Source organism: Hyperolius riggenbachi, chromosome 7 (assembly GCF_040937935.1).
Source record: "Hyperolius riggenbachi isolate aHypRig1 chromosome 7, aHypRig1.pri, whole genome shotgun sequence".
Lineage (NCBI taxonomy): Eukaryota > Metazoa > Chordata > Amphibia > Anura > Hyperoliidae > Hyperolius > Hyperolius riggenbachi.
This window is the reverse complement of record NC_090652.1, coordinates 297,355,819-297,378,010: the sequence shown is the minus strand read 5'-3', so window position 1 is coordinate 297,378,010 and position 22,192 is coordinate 297,355,819. Positions and strand designations below refer to the sequence as shown.

The 22,192-nt window shown below is 44.4% G+C and overlaps 1 protein-coding gene across 3 annotated transcripts in view; it reads left to right on the top strand.

Annotated features, from left to right (window-relative positions):
- ASIC4 (acid sensing ion channel subunit family member 4) overlaps positions 1-22,192 on the top strand; it is a 949,912-nt gene that overhangs the window by 25,686 nt on the left and 902,034 nt on the right. Inside the window, exon 2 of one of the 3 annotated variants that reach the window (XM_068246013.1) lies at positions 7,238-7,417. The exons of 1 other annotated variant lie outside the window; for it this stretch is intronic. The gene's annotated coding sequence lies outside the window, so the exon portion shown is untranslated. Of the gene's footprint in view, positions 1-7,237; positions 7,418-7,478; positions 7,505-22,192 lie in introns of those variants that run through there. One more of the 3 variants, XM_068246015.1, reaches the window with a different exon arrangement.

Here is a 22,192-nt window from a genome sequence, read left to right as displayed (position 1 = left end):
TCTGCAGATCACCATATAATCAGATATAGTATCTGCATTATAGGTGATACTGCAGATCACCAAATAATCAGAACTCTGTATTTGCTGACACTAATAGTTACATCTGTATTATAGGTGATACTGCAGATCACCTGATAATCAGAACTCTGTTACTTGCTGACACTTATCGTTACAACTACGCTTTGCCTTGCCACCTGGATTGACTTGACTATTGCATTGCCAAGAATTATCAGGTCCTGCCTGGTGGATTAACTACCTGTCAGACTGTATGCTACATCTACCTGCAGGGTGTTTTGTAGTATTGTGTTAGGCAGGAGCTTGCACAGGTGTTACGGGCTGGGCTCTGGGTCAGTCATATGGGCATACAGTCTGAACTATGGTTATTGACCAGACAAGCCTGACAATTTGCATCTGGACTGCTATCTTCAGTATACTTGCCCTTTACCCCATTAGCAGCTTCAAGCAAAATGTTTCATTTGAAAGCTGCTTGTACAGTGCGAGCTTCTGTTGGCATACCGTATCTTGTTTGGTTGCCTAGTGCAGCCAAAGGAGTGCGTAGCAGTAAGCAGTTATATTTACCTGTCCCGGATGGCTTCTTCTCTTCTTCCACCAGCAGCTCTGAACTTCTAGCAGGTCCTCTGGGTCCCGATCACATGATATGACGTGATCGGTATCTAGGAGACCATGTCAGCTTTACAGGGTCACCCAGTGGTGGAAAAGGGGCGATGGAAGAGACCGTTCCATTACTCCTCTTCCACTACTGGATGGCCTGTAATGCTGACATGGCTTCCTTGATACCGATCACATGTCATATCATGTGATTGAAACCTAGATGCAGAGGTCGAGTCCTGCGTGAACGCGGGTGGACGACGTCCACCTACCTTTTTCAGAGGGTTGACGTCCCACGTGGAGTGGAGGAGCGCAGTGAAGGAGGAACGGTGGGCACAGCCGTGGGGAAGGGGGGGACGTCTCTCTCACCCTTCTTTTACCTGTGGCTCCCCCTTCCTCACTCTCCCCTCCTGAATTTTTAAGTGTCGGAGGCTGACAGCAGGTGGAGACTTAACGTTGTTCTACCGCTGGGGACATCTATACACCAAACTACCTATTCTGGGAACATCTATACACCTGGCTACATATTCTGGGGACAAGTATACTCATGACCAGGGGCGCAGCAATAGGGGGTGCAGAGGTAGCACCAGTAAAACTTGCATCAGGGCCCACAGCTCCTTAGCTTCGCCACTGCTCATGGCTACTTATACTGGGGACATCTATAGACCTGGCTACCTATACTGGGGGTACCTATTTTGGTGGAACTGCTGTCAGATTATCTGTATTTTTGTGGAACCGCTGCTGCCAGATTACATGTTTTTTCAGGAACCGCTGCCAGATTGTGTATGTTTGGGGGATCACTGCTGCCAGATTTCATGTATTTTGGGTGATACGTGTATTTTTAGATGATCTGCTGCCAGGTTTCACGAATTTTGGGGAACTGCTTCCAGATTATGTGTATGTTGGGGGGAACTGCTGCTGCCACATTGTCTATTTTGGGGGAACCACTGCCATATTATCTGTATTTTGGAGGAACCTCTGCGAGATTACGCATATTTTTGATGAAATGCTGTCAGATTACATCTATTTTTGGGAGATACACTACGGCAGAGTTCAAACTTCCCCGGCAGACCTTTTATACCACTGCTAAGGTAAGGTCATGTATATTTGGCCTCACTCATGACCACGCCCATGTTCTGCTGCGTGACCACACCCATTTTTCAGTGCGGCACAGGGGTTTTTAGGGTGAGTCCACTCACCTCTTTTCCCAGGACTAGACCCCTGCCTAGAAGACATGTCGGGAGTACATTGCCGCCGCAGTGGAGGAAGAAGAAGTCGATCCAGCATTCTGGACAGGTATGTATGAGAGCTCCCTGCCGCCACTTACCCTGCCGAACCTGCCATGCTGGGGAAGGCACAAAGGCAAAAATTCTGCCCTGCAGCCAAATAAAGTTTTACTTTATTTGGGTGCTAAATGGTTAAAAACAGTCACCTCTGTGATTTTGTTGTGTGTAGAGCTGCTTTCTTTACTTGAGATTTTGCTGTGCTTTCTAGTGGAGCAATACATGCTCTCCATTATACTTTACAAACAACAGAATTGGACGGGATAATCCAGCCACACGCAGCCACGCTATAATAGATGTTCGTGATGTCCAGCAGTTATCTCTTTCATCCCTTTCCCCAGACAGCCCAGCACAAGATTCTTCCCTCATCGACGTCTTAATGAAATTACTAAGCGGGTGCCGATAGTCAACCATCTCATAATCCTACAAAGGAAACAGGAGGAGAATATGCCATCTGATGATGTGTTAGAGGGGACTTTTCCCGGCCGTCTCCACGAGAGTGACCTTTTAAGATCTCATAAGTCGTCCTTATTTCAGGTGATGATCCAATAAAATCTATCAGAGTCAGCATGCTGTATGGTATTACTCCATCACACGAGGACGGAGAGAGAGAGAAGATAATCGATACAGAGGCTGAGCTGCCACTCATTCCCGGCTCCTAGACACACAGCCTGAGATTATTAATAACGTGCAAATTAGGGACCAGAAAAAACGTGGAGGGCAAATCTGACGCCTACCAGAGAGAGGAGAGATGGAGAGAGAGATTTGTTATCTCCATAAGGAGAGTGCTGGATCTCTCTCCTGCTGTCCTGTTCTCTATGCAGTCTAAAGGGCGACGCTACAGGCTCACTTATAAAATCAGGCTGTTTTATTGACAGAAATTAACCCATTAAGCCTGTGTTTAAAGTGTACCTTAGATGTAAGAATATAAAAGTTATATACATACCTGGAGCTTCCTCCAGCCCCCTCTGCACTGATCGATCCCACGTCACTCCGCCTTCTCATTTGCCAGGTAGAAGCCCTGTTAGCTTGGCCAGTCGGGGCGTACTGCAGATGCCCCACCATGCTTCCATGGCCTGCTCAGGCACAAACCACTCCCTGCCAGGGAGCGAGACAGTGTTCGCACGCAAGCGTACTGCGTCTGTGCTGACTGGCCAAGCTAATGGGGTTACCACCGGGCAAACGAGGTGGAGGAGGGTGGCGTGGGAGAGATTGGTGCTAAGGGGGCTGGAGAAAGCCCCAGGCAGGGGCATAACTAAAAATCACTGGGCCCCCCTGCAAGAATTTGCTTGCCCTACCCCCCCCCCCCCCCCAGAGTTTGCTCAGGGCCATGTTAGGGGACAGGAGGGGTCGCAGCAGGAAGGGAGAGCATTGGCCACCTCTTTTGGCGGGGAGGGGCACTCCCCCCCCCTCACCTCAGGCTCTCCGCTCAGCGCTCCCCTCCAGCATTAATAGGTGGCAGCAGCGGTGGGCAGTAACACAGGCATACCTTCATGTGTTCCACCGCTGAGGTCTTATCTCTAAGTGCCATGCGCCACTTCCTGATAAACAGGAAGTAGCATCAGACGCTTAGAGATCGGACCTCTGCAATGGAACACATGGAGGTATGCCTGTGTTCCTGCCTGCTGCTGCCACCTATTAATGCTGGAGGGGGAGAGCCTAAGGTGAGCTGCAAATGTAGGTGGCCAATGCTTTCCCCTCATGCAGCGACCCCTCTTGCCCCCCAAAACGGCCCTGAGCGGGCCCTCCCCCCGCGGCTGCAGCCCCTATTGTTGCGCCACTGGCCCCAGATATGTATAAAACTTTTATATTCTTACATCTCAGGTACACTTTAAAGGGGTCAATTTGCTTAACATAACAAAACATGTTTAAGGCCTCTTTCACACTTGCCTTGCAAGTGTGTGTTGCGTTAACCTGCTTTATCACAGGATAATGCACGACAAAGCAAGGCATGGGGCCTAGCACACTTAATGTGTTGCGCCGGAAGTGCTCGACGGGCTGCCGAGGCGCCACACAAAGTTAACAGCGCGATACCCTCACACTTGGCAGAAGGGTTTGATTTTATTTGCCTGGTCCCTGCACTTTCTGTGCATTGGAGGTTTAAAGAGAAACTCCGACCAAGAATTGAACTTTATCCCAATCAGTAGCTGATACCCCCTTTTACATGACAAATCTATTGCATTTCACAAACAGACCATCAGGGGGTGCTGTATGACTGATTTTGTGATGAAACCCCTCCCACAAGAAACTCTGGTACCGCGGTACTCTGGGCAAACTGCCACAATGTAACAATGTTCACAGACAGGAGATGGCTGTTTACAGCTGTCTGTAACAGCCAAAACAGCTAGAAACAGCTACATAACCTGCCCACAGTAAAAATGTCACCATGTGATAAATGTCAGAATGTAAATCTGGGAGAGGAATGATTTTACAATGAGCAAACACTGACTAAATTATTTATACATAATTATGGTAAAAATGAAGCACTTTTTTTATTACATTATTTTCACTAGAGTTCCTCTTTAAGTGGACACACACCTTGTTATTGTAGCAGTTACTCACCTGTCGGCACTGTTGGGTTCCCTCTTCATCTCTGGCTCAGCGTCTCATCTCTATGACTATGAGCTGTGCAGCTAGAACAGGGGTGCCCCCCCCCACACACACACACACACACACACACACCGAGCATACATATGCAGTCACGCAAATCTTCTCCCCACCCCACCAAGCCTAGTGAAGAGCTTCAGAATCCTTCTCCCACACACAGTGTCATGAATCTCTCCCCCCCCCCCCCCCCCCCCTCCATCCCAGCAGTTAGGCAGTCACACAATCCTTCTTCCCCTTCAAACATAGCAAATAGCTTCAGAATCATTCTGAAGCTATTTGGCCACATTGCTGTGCATTAAGCACTTGTCCTAACCTGGAGGGGAGGAGACGCTTTGCACGCCTCACAGGCGGCCTGGAGGGGAGGAGACATAAGTCACACAACCTGGAGCGGAGACCTGTCTCCTCATTTGCTCCTCTCCCTTTCAGCCACGCCTCCCCTTCAGCCGCGCCTCTCCCCCCTTCTCCCTAATGCTGCTATTCTGACAGCCGCGGCTGCACGGCAGCAGATTTTTACAGGACGCGGCCATGATCTACCCAGCAGTCGGCCGTGATTTATCAGTAGATCGCGATCGACCTATTGGGCACCCAGGGGCTAGAGGAAAGTGCAAACAGTTGAGCAACAGAAACAAGCACGATCCGCTCTGCATATGGTTGGGTGAGGGGGGCACTCGGTGCACTCGGGAGTAGGGGGGGTCATCGGCAAAGGTGAGTCTTCAGGGCTCTACATCCAGAGGCTACTACCTCTCAAGCCTCTGCCTTGCCGAGGGTCCACATTAAATAACTAAACAGGCCATTTGCCCATGCCTGGACTAATCCATTGACTGGTGGCAAACGGTGACATGCCTACCTGCCATTTTCTTTCATGAAATGGTACATGCACGGTGATAGTGATAGTGATTAGCTCTCTCGCCTTGCAGCGCTGTGTCCTCGGTTTGAATCCCAGCTAGAGCACTATCTGCACGGAGTTTGTATGTTCTCCATGTGTCTGCGTGGGTTTCCTCCAGTCACCCCAGTTTCCTCTCAAAATTAAACCCAAAAACAGATACAGATAAGTTAATTGGCTTCCTACTAAAAAACTGGCCCCAGACTATGATGCATACACAACATGATACATACAAATCACTATGGTAGGTAGGTGTGGTATGCGAGTCCCTCTGTGGGAGTGTTATGTTGGGAATACACGCAAGGGCATAACAATAGACCCTGCAAGGGATGCCTCCGCAGGGGGGACCAGAAGCCACAGGGGACTTGTGGGGTGGGGAGTTTGAGAGACTGACAGCTAAGGGCATGGAGAGAAAAAACGTATTCTGCTCTCGCACCATTGTTATATTGACTGCATGTGTCCACCACACAGATAAGGAATCATACACACTTTGGAATTTGTACACTGTCCCTGCTCCCTAGGGTTCGTAAAAAACATCTGTCTCTTACTGCTGCAATGTTCTGATGACTTCATGTACAACCTTACAAACAAAGGAGTCACATTTTTTTAAAAAAGTTGTAGACTGTCCCTTATCCAGCAATCACTCCAAATACATTCCTTGATTCTTATCACACACAGGCTTATGGTGTCTGATTACTTTTACAACACGATGGAGCGGAGACTGATGTCTGACTGTGGCTGCCTCACTGAGAGCTTGTTGTCTCATACTGAGTCCAGGATCCCGTAATAACAGTATCAATCAGTAACATTCTGAATGTTTTGCCAAAGTTACAGTGAATACTATATCCTATGTTCAGCATGTCATTGTTGTTCCTCCATATAGCATGTGCTCTCATGTAGTAAAATAATACGGCTGTGTGTGTATGTATGTACTGGAAACAGAGCTGCAATGAGGGACTTGTCGGCTGCAAGGGGCTGGAGGAAGCCCTGGGTAAGTAGATCTGGGAGTAGCATAGATTGCCTGATGTTTCCTTTAAGTCTAGGTGTTTTTGTCTGCATGGGGAAAACACATTGGTCCTCAGTTTTTATGTGCAGAAAGCGAGGGAGGTGGGGGGACCCAGTTTCGCAGGGGGGCTCAGTGATGTCTAGTTACGCCCCTGCACACGGCTCGATTCTGAGACATTTAGATGGCTCGATAGATCATTTCCAACATGGCCGATCTCCCGCCCGATCGTTTCCCCGCTCAATTCCGCATTAAACACAATGGAAAAAGATAAGAAAAACAAGCGGAAGATAAGAGAATCGCCTGCGGAATCGAGCGGGGAATTGATCGAGTGGGAGAATAGAGCGTCAAAATCGAGTCATGTATGCCCAGCATAACGTAATAAGGACAATAAACTTGCTGCGTACGGTGTATACAGTATATAAATACTACATTATAATTATAAAATAATAATACAAATAAATATGTGCGTAGAAGCAAAGTCACTTTAACTTGCCCCAGTCCCCTCAGTAACACCATTAGAGAAAGATTTCCATCAGCAGATTTCAATAATAATACAAATGCTATTTTCCCTAGTAAGCCCGGCGCACGGAGCACATTGTAAAACATATGGCAGCATTGTGTTGCGTGGGCCAATGCTTCTGCGGTCGCTGTTACACTCCTGTTCTCAAGCATCAGGAGGGGGACTGCCTATCGGATGTGATCCGGAGCCATTGTGAATACATCTCCGCTTATAGAAATGCCGGCAGTGTCAGCAAAGGCTCCTGGAATTAATAAATAACAATAATCATTTGATTTTGTATGAGCAGCGTGCGATCTGCCAAACTTTTCTTTTTTTTTTTTTTTTCACAGGCGTCTGTTTGAGAGCTGGAAAATGCTTCTTCAAGCAACTTGTATTTTAGCTGTAATTTTCATTTAAAGACTCGCAAAAGACTGTTGCGGATGATTAATGAATCAAGTAATCACAGACTACAAGAGGGCTGCGCTTGCCTGGCTGGCATAACAAATACATCTCCTAGACAGGCGAGGAAGGTGCTTGATAAACTTGTACCCTTGAAGTTATAGGATGAGAGGAAACCGCTTTCACTGAAGGCTGTCACTGTGGGGGGATTCATGTAGGTATGATGTCAAGCAGGCTCCTTTTCAGCACTAATCTGACTTCAAGCTATTCATAAATGGATTTGCCATGTTTTCTATTGATTTTGCTACACCTGCGTTACTATTTTTTTTCTACCCCCTCTTTTCGGACAAATAAATATCTTCGAGCTTTTAGAATACAGTTGAACATCAGGCAAGCAGCTCAATACTAAATAGGCAGACGTATGCGAGCGGTATTAGAGCATAGAAGGGTGGGGGAGCCTAAAATTGAGTGATGTTAAAACATTAATACGTAACGTGTAAAAGAGAGGTAATGGCTTACCTCTCCAGAAGATACAGACGCCAGTTCAACTGGAAAAATATTTATTAAAAAAAAATTGACAACACGTTCCATGTGTCATGGCCCGCTTCCTCAGTTAATTTAAAAAAATGGCTTAGCAGCATAAGGAGTAGAGTGTAGTAGTAGAGTGTTACCTCTCTTCTGGAGAGGTAAGTGATTACCTCTTGTTTACACATGTGTTTTAAAGTTTTAACACCCATATATTTTTGGAACCACCGCCCCACCCTTCTAACAGTCAGACCTCCTTTGGAGGTAATAATTTTATGGTGTTTGGAAAGGTGTATTGAGCAGCAAGAGGAGTCCACCAGTATCCAGCAGAACCTGTAGCACCAAGTAGGGACAGTTTGTTAGTATATAACCATATGTATTTTCATCCCCTTATACCTAACGATGGCTTGAAGAAAACACAAGAAACCGAGAGCCCAATATGGTGTAGTATTTCAATCAATGGTGATGTTATATAAAAAAAAAACAATGGTTATACTCACAAACACGGATTGTCGCGAAAGCAACCACTGGAAAGGCAGATGGGGAGAATTGTGACCTGACCCCACTCAGGTATTAAGAAGTTGTTTTCTGTAGACAGGAAAAATATGGGGATACACCCAGCCACCAAGGAGTGCTTTAGAGTTTCTAAATAAATGTTACTGTGTTTATAGTAACGTCTTCCAGTCCGGTTCTTCTTTCTACGAGGGAGGTGAGTCCACCAACGTCCCCCTTTTAAAGCTAATGGGAAACGTTTAAAAAAAAAAAAAAAAAGTCAGATACTCACCTAAGGAGAGGGAGGCTCTGGGTCCCATAGAGCATTCCCTCTCCTCTCCCGGTGGCCGCTGCTGTCCTGGCTCCCCCGTAAAGAGGTATTCGACCGTTTCGGTCAAATACCGCTGTCTCCCAGCCGAAGGGAGGCTTCGGAAAAGCTTCGGGAGCCCGAGTGCTCCCTAAGAAGGGCCACTCTACACTGTTTTTTTAAACCGAGGTTACATTAGCTTTAAACGGATTTTAAATGGGGGGCGCATGCGCGGCGCGGAAGTGATGAGACGGACTTTCATGCAGCTCTGCTAAGCCTCTGATTAAAGCCGCGATTACCGGGGGAATTATCACCTCGTCATACACCAAAATATCTGTCACCCCTGGGTAATTAGCCTGTGCATGTCGAACAGGAGGAAAAATAAGAAATCTCTGGCTCAAACATCGGTGAGAGACTATTTTACTAGGGCCCGCTCCGCAAGCATGTCTTCCCAAGATGGCGCCCAGTCCCGCTCCAGCCCTTCGCCAGCTCTTATCTCAGAAGACGCCGAAGAAGCCTGGCCTCAACACCCGCCGGGATTAACTAAAAAGGACTTGGACGATAGCCTGGAAATGATCTATAACAAACTTGTTTCCAAGTTCCAGTCGGAGCTGCATCGTGCCACTACCACGTTATCTCAGGAGCTAGCGGCCTTGGGAGCCCGTACGCAGAAGCTGGAAACCGCCCAGGATGATTTATTTAAAGCGCATACTACACTTCGAAGGGAACATGACGACCTGCAATCCACGGTTACCCAGCTCCAGGTTCAAGCTGAGGACCTGGACAACCGCAACCGTCGGAACAACTTACGCATACGAGGCCTCAATGAATCCTACACGGATCTGGAGCTCCATGTCGGTAAGATTTTTTCATCTCTCTTACCAGAGGCCCCGGCTTCGGCCTTCATCTGTGACCGGATGCATCGCGCATTGAGATCAATGCCCGGACAAGACCAGCCACCTAGAGATGTGATCCTATGTCTTAAGGACTTTCTTATTAAAGAAAAGATCCTGTCCGCGGCTCGTAATACCCCCTCTCTGCGGTATGAAGATAAATCAATCCAAATATTTCCGGACGTATCCCCGGTCACTTTGGAGAAACGGAAAAGGATGAAGGACGTTACTGCGGTCCTCATAGAGGCCAAAATTCGTTATAGGTGGGGTTACCCTTTTAAATTAATAGTTCCCCATAACGGCTCTACTTTCCTGGCTACTACACCAAAGGAGGGTTTAGAGATCCTATATAAGCTAGGACTGAAAAGGCGTCCACGCTCGCCCCAACACTCACAGCGTTCACCTGACAAGGATCCATCCCAGCGCCAGTCCTATTCTCAAGCACTAGACTCTTAAGGTACTTTCAGCTACGTTTTTCTTCATGTTTTTTCCTATTTGGCCCAGTATGCTCTTATTTTTTCATTCATGAGGACTATCTGGACAATGGATCCCTTCGTTTTCCTGGATAATCAGGACTACATAACATTCTCACCGAGAAAAAGATTTGGCTCTTTTTTCCTTTTTTTTTTTTTTTTTTTTTTTCTCTCTTGTTGTTTTTTGACTGCATCTTATTTTTTATATATTGGCGGCTACCCTCTCATGCTACGTGGTCAGCCCACTACCCCCCCATCGTGCGGTACTGTTTTGCTTATATTACACTGAGAGTCTAGTTGTGCCCCACGATGCTCTGTTTGCTGCAGAGGTTAAAAGATTCAACGATCACAACCCTATGGCTGGAATCCCAGTACTGGGCCGAGGCCCACACTTTCCAACAGGGTTGTTTTACTTGGTTATGTTTTTATTTGATGTTTGTATTAACAGTTTTTTTGCTCCCTATAGGTACGTGTTCATTGCTGTGCAATTGGTTCTTATGCATTTCTAGTATCTGGTTATTTTATATTCACTCCTATGGAGGTGCTTCTCCTCTCTTCTTCTTTGCACTTAGGTCAACGGTTAACACCTGTTTGTGGTGCTTAGCAGTATTTAATTGGAAATGACCATCACCTTTATCTCTCACAACGTGAGGGGTTTTAATACCCCCCACAAGAGGAAGAAAGCCCTCAGGGAATATAAGAAATCTAAACCAGATTTTATCTTTTTGCAGGAGACCCACTTTTGTGATCGCTCTGCACCAACCTTTTTTGATCCCTCCTATTCTAGAGTGTTTTATACTACCTTTGAGAAGAAGAAGAGAGGAGTAGCTGTGCTCATTCATAACAAGACCCCTATCACTGTCATACAGGTGTATAGGGACCCTCAGAGCCGTTTCATTATCATTAAGGCCAGGCTAGGTTCTAAGGATATTACATTAGTCAATTGCTATGTGCCCCAAAGCTCTCAAGCGCAGTTTTACAGATCCTTGTTCCAACATATGGAACAGTTTCATTCACCTCACTTTATTCTAGCTGGTGATTTCAATGGTGTGTCCAGTCCCTCCATGGACAGGAGCAGACAGACTGTTTTCACGAGAGTGTTTCCTAAAACTCTTATTTCCTGCTTACGTAAACTCCAATTACTGGATGTCTGGAGGGCTCACTTCCCTGGTGAGATTGGGCACACATATTATTCTCAAGCTCGGGATGTGTATGGTAGACTGGATTACATGTTTGTTTCCCCTGTAGATATTGGGGGCTCTTCGGGTGTTGAGACGAGGTGGCACTCCTGGTCCGACCACGCTTCATTACAGGTGACTTTTCACCACCTTGGCTTTCCTTATTCGTTGGCTCATTGGAGGCTTAATGACTCATTATTATCTGACTCCTCGGTGAGGGAACAGCTCTCTAATACTCTCGAGAATTTTTTTGAGGACAATGAGAGTGATGATCTTTCGCCGGGAACTCTTTGGACTGCACATAAGGCCGTCCTTAGGGGCCATTTAATAAGCATTGCCAAACATAAGCAAAAATCTAGAAGCGCGGAGATTGCCCGACTTAGTAGAGAACTTGATATCTTGCATAGAAGAAATATACTTGGCAGTTCGGGCTCTTTAAGAGATTCTATTATTGCTAAACGCAAAGAACTAGAATCCTGCTTTGATTCCCAAATTGATAAAGAACTTAGACGTTTTAAAACTCGGTTCATTTTATTAGGCAACTCACACTCAAAAATGTTTGCACGTAAGTTGAATCAATCATATAAAGTCCCTCATGTGTACAAACTCCGAGACTCGAGGGGTCGCCTTGTTTCTCACCCGAATGAGGTCGTAAAACTGTCTGAGTCCTTTTATAGTAAACTTTATACCCCGGAAGCCTCTCCTTCTCCTGAGGGTATCAAGGACTGGCTGGATGCGTTGCCATTGCCCAGGTTGAGCGCTGACCAGGTGGAGACTCTGGGCCATTCAATCACTGATGAGGAGATACACACGGCCATTCAATCCCTTAAAAATTCCAAATCACCAGGCCCCGACGGGTATACGGCTTTGTATTATAAAACCTTTAGTCATATACTTATACCCCGTCTCAAGAGCTTATTTAACTTAGTTATGAACGGTTCTCCTCTCCCCAAAGAAATGCTGTTGGCCAGTAAGTCTCTCATCCCCAAACCTAAATTGGACCATACACAACCTACTAATTTTAGACCAATTTCTGTCCTGAACAACGACATAAAATTGCTGGCAAAAATTCTAGCCTTTAGACTAAATAGAGTAATTCATTCACTTATTTCCCCCTCTCAAACGGGATTTATCCCTGGACGCCAGCTTACTGATAACACTAGACTGGCCATCAATATCATACAGGACGCCTGGTTAACAGGGGAGCGATTGGTTCTATTGAGTCTTGACCTGGTCAAGGCTTTTGATTCGGTACTCTGGCCATATATGAACACTACTTTGCACCATTTTGGTATTCCAGATACAATGCTAAATACGATCCAGTCTCTTTACCGTCTCCCTGAAACAATAATTAGGATTCCAGGAGCTAACTCCTCCTCCATTACTATGCAGAGGGGAACCCGTCAGGGGTGTCCCCTTTCCCCGCTAATTTTCTCTTTGATGATGGAACCCTTAGCGTGTGCCATTAAGTTAAACCCAAATATCAAAGGTTATGAAAAAGGTACATCGACTTATAAAACAATTATGTATGCAGATGACGCTCTTATGTTTATTACTCAACCACTCACCTCCACGCCTAACTTGCTTAATCTATTAGAGGAATTTGCCAGTCTTTCAGGTCTGAGAGTTAGTCCGCACAAATCTAAAGCTATGCCAATCAATTTTCCCCCAGCTGTATATAAGGTCTACCAGGCAAACTTCCCGTTTGACTGGTCCCTAGATTTTATCCCTTATCTGGGTATAAAATTAACATCCACATATGAGACCTTATTTAAATACAATTTCCCTTCCTCGTTCACTTCGGTTTTAAACAACTTGAAGGACTGGCTTGCCTGTAAAATTTCTTGGTCTGGTCGTATGGTGGCCTATAAAATGACCCTTTTGCCAAGGCTTCTATTTTTGTTCCGAGCGATCCCAATACCTGTTTCTAGATCCCTTTTAAACTCAGTCCAGGGGCAGATTTTAAAATTCATTTGGGATAGGCGGCCCCCTCGGGTTAGTCGTAAAGTTTTGCAAAGGCCTAAACATTTAGGAGGGATGGGTCTACCTGACCTATGGTCCTACTATCTCGCCTCACAGTTCGCTCAGTTGGGTAGTTGGTATTCCATACAGGAACCCCCTCTGTGGGTAGCTTTTGAAAAGGATGCAATTGGCCCTTATAACCTCCACTCTTTACTGCCCTCTAGTAAGAACCTTTCTAAATACCTTTCAAAGTACAATAAAGTGGTCTCTCATGGGATATCTTTATGGTGGCGCAGGTTTGGGCAGTCCCCTCCAAAAATCTCAGTTATCCCCTTAATTGGTAATACAGATTTCCTCCCAGCTTTTGAAAATCCGGGCTCATTTAAATGGTGGGAAGATAATGGCATGCATTATGCCAAAAAATTCTGGATCTCTGATATTTTTGTCTCTTTTGAACAGCTTAGATTCACCAAGGATATTCCTAGGTCAGAATTTTTTCGGTATCTACAGATCAGGCATTTTTTGCGCCCAGAGAGCCTTGGCAAAAGGGTTGACCCCCCCTCACTTTATGATAGATTATGTAGGGGGGATGTCCTAAGTAAGGGACTTATCTCCTCTATTTATGAGGATTTAATCACAGCCGGTATTGAAGCTAAACCAAAATATATATTGGATTGGGAGGGGGAATTGGGGATCACTCTTACTGAAAACCAATGTATGCTCATTTATGACAGAATATTAAAATCCTCCCCATCCCCCTGCTTAAGGGAAACAGCCTTTAAATTAATTATGAGATGGTATAATACACCGGTTAAACTGCATAAGATCTTCCCCACTCACTCTTCATTATGTTTTAGAGGATGTGGGGGGAGAGGTACATTAACCCATATCTTTTGGGACTGTACGGTTGCCCAATCCTTTTGGGCTGAAATTTGGGCCCTGTTTCACAATATCACTCAAATAACGGTCTCTAGCTCCCCGGCCCAAGCTCTGCTATATGCTAATGCCCCTACTATCCCTAAGACCTCCAGAAGGTTATATAATGCTTGTCTGCTAGCTGCCCAATGGGTCATCGCCTACAATTGGAAGCAACATACTCTACCTTTTTCATTATTTGAACAAAGATTGAATCTTATTATGGAATCAGATAGATTAGCTAGTGTCATTTCCTCTTCATATGACAGCTTTCAAAACAGATGGTCCGCCTGGTTGGAATATAAGTCTAACTCCTCTCCTGCTTAATTTTATATGTGCTGTATTGGGAACCAAAGTTTCGGCAATGTTTTAATTAATATGTGCCTTTTTGTACTATGGAGCAAAAACCGTTAGATGTTCTGTTTGTTTGTTTTGGTGTTATTTTGTCATCTTATTACACTGTAAGCTACGATTGCTTATTATTTTGTTACTTCAAAAGTTTTATATTATACTATGCTCTGTTGATGACTTTATTTCAATAAAGACCTTTTGTAAACTAAACGGATTTTAAATGATTTTATCCTTGTTGGCACCTCTGTTGTACACATCTGCAAATTATACCTAACAATGCTGCACTATTAGCAAACAGTCCACAAAATGAGTATTAAGAAGTGAGCGAGCGCAGATCAAAGAGGAATAAATACAGTCAATAAAACGTTGCGACGGTGATATTCCAACCTCACATGGTCTCGTGGCCAACCATTACCAGAAAAGAGTAAGAGGGGCTTACCAGCTGCCAACAACCCACATTATAAAGTTGTATGTCTCGCATTCAGTGGTAATCCTAACGCACCTCAAGCAGATATGGATCCAAACTTCCACCCCTCCCTCACTTTGATATATGGTATGGTGTCCAGGAAGGTCAATACTGTATATAAACGCAACAAAAAAATGGCAACTCTAAGTGTAAATGATTTATTGTAAAAACAATCGGTATAGACCGTAAAAAACAAGATAAAAACAAAGACTTACATACGGGGCCCAGGAACCCCTAATAAAAACTTGCGCGTGTAAGCTCGTCCACAGCTAATAAGACATTAAAGGTGCCGCCTGTCTTCTTTCCAACCGGTTTTGCAATCTGGCATCAGCAGGGAATGGTGCTGCACTATTGGGCTCCTAGTCTCTACTTTACTTCTTGTTTAGGTGCTCTTGGTCCCTCCCTACAAGAACCACCAAACCCCTATTACGGGATTAGAGCATAACTCTGTTGACCATTGAAATATACTCAATCCTCCAGTACAGCTGTGCCTTCCCATGCATTGTGATGTAATGCATATGGGAACATTTAATTACAAAAAATACATGTTTTCCCAATGAGCTCTATTGCACTGCGGCTGACGACGTCTGCGCGTTAACACTCCACGACATGCCTTCCGTGCAATGGGAACTCATGCACAAAAACGCATTCGCGCACGTATTATGTAGTGTGAATGAGCCCCAAGCCGAGGGATTGCAATGTGCAGTTCCTCAGCTTAGTAAATAAGCCTCCTGCTGTTGCCTTACACTATTATTGGTCAGGAAAGCCAACCACACAGATGTGTTCTGAAGTCTGACGAGATCAAGCAATTGTGAATTGCAGGCACATTTTTAGACGCCAAAATACAATTTAGATCCGTGTTTTGGTTTTCTTTTTTTGTTTCTTATTATTCTTTTTAATATTGTACGTTGTGTTTGCTCTTTGCAGTGATCAGTGGAATCTGTGGTTGGAAATTCTGGGAAACTGTGTTTTAATTTAAATTTTAACAGTAAAATGTAGTAGTACTTAACATATAAAGTTGTTCTTTTATTAGCTTTAAAAACAAACTGTGACATTATTGGTTTACACAATGAATCATATTTTAAAGCAATAATAAACTGTGTCTTTGGACAAATATATGTCCTTGTGAATCAAATTATGTATAAGGAGCAATTAAATTCACACAACATGGACTTAAAGGATACCCGAACTGACATGTGACATGATGAGATAGACATGTGTATGTACAGTGCCCAGTACACAAATAACTATGCTGTGTTCCTTTTTTTCTTTCTCTTCCTGAAAGAGTTAAATATCAGGTATGTAAGTGACTGACTCAGTCCTGACTCAGACAGGAAGTGGCTACAGTGTGACTCTCACTGATTAGAAATTCCAACTATAAAACACTTTCCCAGCAGAAAATGGCTTCTGACAGCAAGAAAGAGGTAGAAAGGGGGATTTCTTATCAGTGAGGGTCACACTGTAGTCACTTCCTGTCTGAGTCAGGACTGAGTCAGCCACTTACATACCTGATATTTAACTCTTTCAGGCAGAGAAAGAAAAAAAAGGAACACAGCATAGTTATTTGTGTGCTAGGCACTGTACATACACATGTTAATCTCATTATGTCACATGTCAGTTCGGGTATCCTTTAAAGCCAATGTAAATCATAAAAAAAAAAAAAACATACTCACCTATGGAGAGGAAAGGCTCTGGGTCCTATAGAGCCTTCTCTCTCCTCTCACAGTTCCCGCGTTTCAGCGGCGTCTCCGACGTTCCAATCTGCCATTACAGGAGGCTTCAGAAATCTTCAGGAGCCCGAGTGCTCCCGAAGATGGGCAGCTTCGTACTGGGCATGCAAGAGCACGCTAGTCTTCCGAAAAGCCGCCCGCCACAGCACAGAGCAATATTCAACCTGCTACCAGGGGTGACAATGAGAGTAGCAAGAAGGCTATAGGACCCAGTGCCTTCCCTCTCCATAGGTAAGTATCTGTTTGTTTGTTTTTCTCCAGTATATATTAACTTTAACGGTAGATCCCATGGTAGTCCATATTAAATGGTAGTCCATATTAAGTTATTTACTACGCTGATGCTATCCATACACTTTAAGGGGTAACTACACTTAAAGAGATTCTGAAGCCTCTGAAAATGACCCTTTTTATTAGCAAGTCTTGTTAAAACGAATGTGTTAGCTGAACCGCTGCTATCCCTCGGCAAAACGAGCCCTAATCACCCCCAAACACTGGGGCAATAATCCATGACTTTCTTGGTCGTGGATTTTGCAGCCCGGAAGGCAGAGCTTTGAGCTGTAGCTCTGCCTCCATTCATGTCTATCTCCCGCGGATCTCCGCCTATCTCCCCACCCCTCTCAGTGAAGGAGGACTGAGAGGGGCGGGAGGAGGCAGAGATCCGCGGGAGATAGAGGTGAATGGAGGCAGAGCTACAGCTCAAAGCTCTGCCTCCAACAGGAAGGAGCCCTGCAATTTGCCCCGGGCTTTTGTGGGTGATTAAAGCCTCGTTTTGCTGCAGGATAGCGGTGGTTCAGCTAATACATTAATGCTTAACAAGGCTAGCTAAAAAAATGGTCCTTTTCGGAGGCTACAGAGTCTCTTTAAAGGGCCCTTTCACACTGAGGCACTCCCGCCGCACCCACCGCAGCCTAATGACAGTCTACGGGGGGGTATGGACACTCCCCACGTTGCGGTACGCTGCTCCAGAAGTGCCCTTTGTAACACGCGTCCATTACCGTGCGGCTCCTGCGGCGATCTGCATTGGACCGGGAGTCATGTAAGTCTATGGTAACGTGCGTGAAATAAAAAACCTGCCACAGTTTTCTGCATCGCGCATGCGTGGAAGCGTATTTTGACAATACGCTTTTGCGGGGTTTCCTACAGTGTCACATTCCATAGGATCCTCACATCTGTGGCGATACTGGCGTGCGTATGGAGCAGTTGACAGTAGCCACTCCTGTTTCAGTAACAGCTGGCAGCCATGTAAGCAGCTTTTCCACTGAAGCATATGCAGAGCTCCAGAGCAGTGACCATGGAAAGCACCAGAGTAATTACAGGTATGCCTGTGTATTACAGCTTGTTAAAATGCTTAAATATATAGAAGAAAATTGATAAGGATAGTTTGTTTTGTCTTTAGGGAAGCTGAGATATGATTTGGAATCTTGAATAGTGGCTGGATGGTGTAATGGTTAAGGGCTCTGCCTCTGACACCCGGATTTGAATCTCGACTCTTCCTGTTCAGTAAGCCAGCACCTATTCAGTGAGGAGACCTTGGGCAAAGCTCCCTAACACTGCTATTGCCTATAGAGCACACCCCTAATGGCTACAGCTCTGGTGCTTGGAGTCCGCCAGGAGAAAAAGCAGGCTATACCCAATGGTGGGCCAAAATTTTGCATATGCGAAATTTTGCATCGAAATTCACAATTATGCAAAATCATAATTCATTTCATATGTAATAGTAATATTTTAATAATTTTGCATAATTTTTCACGTAATTTTGTGCCGACTTTAGTGGTTAATAGCAAAGCACCCATATATGCTATTGCTATCAAAATTGCTACATAAGCATAATAGTGGGTAACATGTCAAAAACATAATTTTTTTAAAAAAGACCTTGTAGATTTTGAGAAAATCAATTTTAAAAATGCAAAGGAAAAATGGTATTTAAACTAATTTTTATGAGTTTAAAAAACATTTTTTTTTTACATTTTTAAAATCGATTTTTGGAAAATTCTTCACATTTTTTACTTGTTAAGATGTTATTCTCCTTAAAGTAAACCTCCGGACTAAAGATCTACTCAGCAGCACTGAAAAGGCTTGGTGTTTCCTTAACAGTTTCACAGCATCAGAACTTTTTTTTCTTACCAAAGCATCATTTTTAGCTGCATTTCTAGCTAAGCTCCACCCATCAAAGAAAACTGCCTGGGCTTTTTTTTCCCCTGATGCTGTGCAAAGCATGATGGGATTTCCTATGTTGTGATTCACGTTGCCTAGCAACTGGGAAGGGTGATCAGGACACAGGACAGTTGGAACTGTGTCTCATGCTCCCTGTCACCTCCTTTCAACCAAAAACATGGCTGTCCCCATGAAATCACAAACATTTGCCCATTCTTTTAAAACAGGGTGGGTAAGAGATTATATTACCTATCTATTTTAGTTAACATAACTAATGTAACTTAATGACAGTATGTTTGTTTAGGCTAAAGTTCCTCTTTAACATGTGTAGCAATTGTGGTATCAATAGCGTGTATGGGGAGCTTTTCTATTCACTGCTAAAGTCGGCAGAAAATTACGCAAAATTTTATGCGAAATTACAAATGATTATGCAAAATCAATTGAATTTACAAATTGTATTTATGTATAGGCGTAATTGCGAAAATGTATGTGAAAATTTGCGTAATCGTAATTAGCTGATTACGATTTTCACCAGCTATACCGTAAATGTTCTATGTCTTGCCTTGAATGGCTGGCTAATGACTCCAAAGGAAGAGTGGAGAGAAGCTTTAACGGAACCTCGAGAGGCAAATGGTGCTACATGGTTCTCTCCTAGATTTTCATCAGGAGGAGCTGAAGAGACCAGTCACTTTAATGGCACCAGAGACAGCTGGCATGGCACAGTTCCAATCCCAGCACCATCTGCAACCAAATTGGTTCCATGATGACAATTTGTAGTAACTGCAATGCTGGCTGCCTCGTTTTTATGTATCCCAATGAAAATTACAGTTTTAACTTTGCTGACTGCATCTCCCAAGGCAGTCGTTCCCTTGCAAGCTTCCGTGGGGGGGATTAGCGTACACACAGATTCTAATTACCTAACCCCACTGTTACGTTGCCCAATCAATTCTCCCACTAGCCCGAGGCGACGGAGCAGATTTGCCAGTGTTGGGCTCCCGGGCTGCCGGCCTGCACAGACTCAGCGGGGGGCACGGAGAGATAATGACTTGACGCCGGTAGAGAGAAATTATCCGTTCTTTGATTGCGCTCAGCTGACAGAAGTCACTAAAATTCGTATTCCGATATTAATAATTCCACGTTAGCCTGTGGTGTCTTGGAGGACTAGGTGCAGCGTTTCCCAATGTGCTAAATTATGCAAGTGTTTTATGTCTGTTCGTCACGATGACTGCGCCAACACGGATCAAGACAAGAGGCAGGCGCGATGCGTGTTAGTTACGTTGTTAACTAGATTTAAAGAGGAACTTAAGGGAAAGGGGGAGAAAAATAAATTAATACATTGCAAAGTGAAAAGTTACAAAATAGAAGAGAGATCATGAATGATTGATATTGGCCATGTAATTTGTTTATTTGTTTGATCCACAATGAGCTGCACGTTATAATTACTTGTCATCTTTACTGCTGGTAAACATGAAATAAAGACAGCACCAACTGCGATTTTCTATAACCACACCCCCTAACAACGCGGTTGTATGTTGCCCATACAAAGGTCGATTTCAGCCTTCGAGCGATCGATTCGATTGGACCATTCGATTGGTTGATCAATCGATTTACGGCCGATTTCGATCAATTTGCTCTCTCTGACAGGATGGAAGATCTAGGTTGATCTGCTGCTGGCAGCAGATCGATGGCCCATAGAGTTGCATTGGATCTAATGGTCCACTAATGCATTTAGATCTCCAATCTTTATATAAATTTCATTCTGAAATCTATTGGAAATCTGTTCCTAGTTTCACACATCAGATAGATTCCTGTCAGATTGGACTCGACAGGCATCTGACAGAAATCTATCTGATGGTCGAATCTGCTGTAAATCTATTAGTGTATGGCCACCTTAAAAGGTTGTTTTTTTAATTTTTAATAGATATACATATGCACAGAGGGGAATACTGGTTGCTTGGCAGTTGAAAACAGACATTATTTCCCACAATGCACAACTGTTTACAGACAGGAAACCGTCAGGACCATGGTCATGACATCACACTGTGGTGGATGTTGTCACCACAATATCAGCCACAGAGACACCCCCCACCCCCCATGATGATGAATAGATTTCTCATTGGAAAAGGGGGTATCAGCTACTGATTGGGACGAAGTACATTCCTTAGTTACAGTTCCTCTTTAAATTCCTGCATTTCTCCGGTTAAAACTTTCACAAATGTCACCAGTTTTGTTGCCAAATTAGAGAAATATCTGTGAATCTAGGAGCCCGACATAACTTCTTCCAGACCCTCTGATATGTATTATCCTTCTACAATAATATATAGAGGGACTACAGATAATAGAGTATAGATAGTAGGTTCTTCCCTTCTCTCCACAGAGATTCGTGGAATTTCTCAGTGAATGATTACAAACTCTTCCAGTGCTTCCACATGCTGACGTAGATGCTCTGGGATTTATCTAGTCAGTTGTCTCAACGGATGAATACCAGTTTCAGTTAGACTGAAAAGAAACGTACAGTATAACGTTCATTCCCTCTCAGGAAACTCCTACTCTGTTTTCCTGAAAATAAGTCCGACTCCAAAAATAAGCCCTAATTACAGTTCTTAAAGGGAAGGTTCAAGCAAAAAAAAAAAATGAGTTTTACTTACCTGGGGCTTCTACCAGCCCCATGTAGCCATCCTGTGCCCTTGTAGTCACTCACTGCTGCTCCAGTCCCCCGCTGGCAGCTTTCTGACCTCAGAGGTCAGGGCCACATTGCATACATTTTTACGCATTCCAGCTAGTGCAGGAACAAAAATTTACGCGTTGCACCACTAACACGTAAAAATGTATGCGTTAATGTTCCTGCACTAGCGGGAATGTGTAAAAATGTACGCAATTCGGCCCTGACCTCCGAGGTCAGAAAGCTCCCAGCGGGGGACTGGAGCAGCAGTGAGTGACTACGAGGGCACAGGATGGCTGCATGGGGCTGGTAGAAGCCCCAGGTAAGTGAAACTCATTTTTTTTTTTTTGCTTGGACCTTCCCTTTAAAGAAAGTTAATTTAAAGAGGAGCTGTAACCAAGGATTCATCCCAATCAGTAGCTGATACCCCCTTTTCCATGATAAATCTTTACCTTTACTCGAAAGGATCATCGGGAGGGGGGGAGGGGGAGGCGGATGTCTGATATTGTGGTGAAACCCCTCACACAGTGTGATGTCATGTCCATGGTCCTGACAGTTTCCTGTCTATGATCTTTGTGGCACTGTGGGAAATAATGGCTGTTTCCAACTGCCAAGCAAGCAGTACCTCCCTCTGTGCATATGTGTTTCTATAAAAAAAAAAAAAAAAAAAAAACATTTAGCCTATCGCATTGTTAAGGGGTGTGGTTATAAAGAATGGCAGTTTGTGCTGTCTAGTTTTTTTTCCTGTCTGCCAGTAGTAAATATTATGACGTGTAGGCTGATTGTGGATCAAACAAT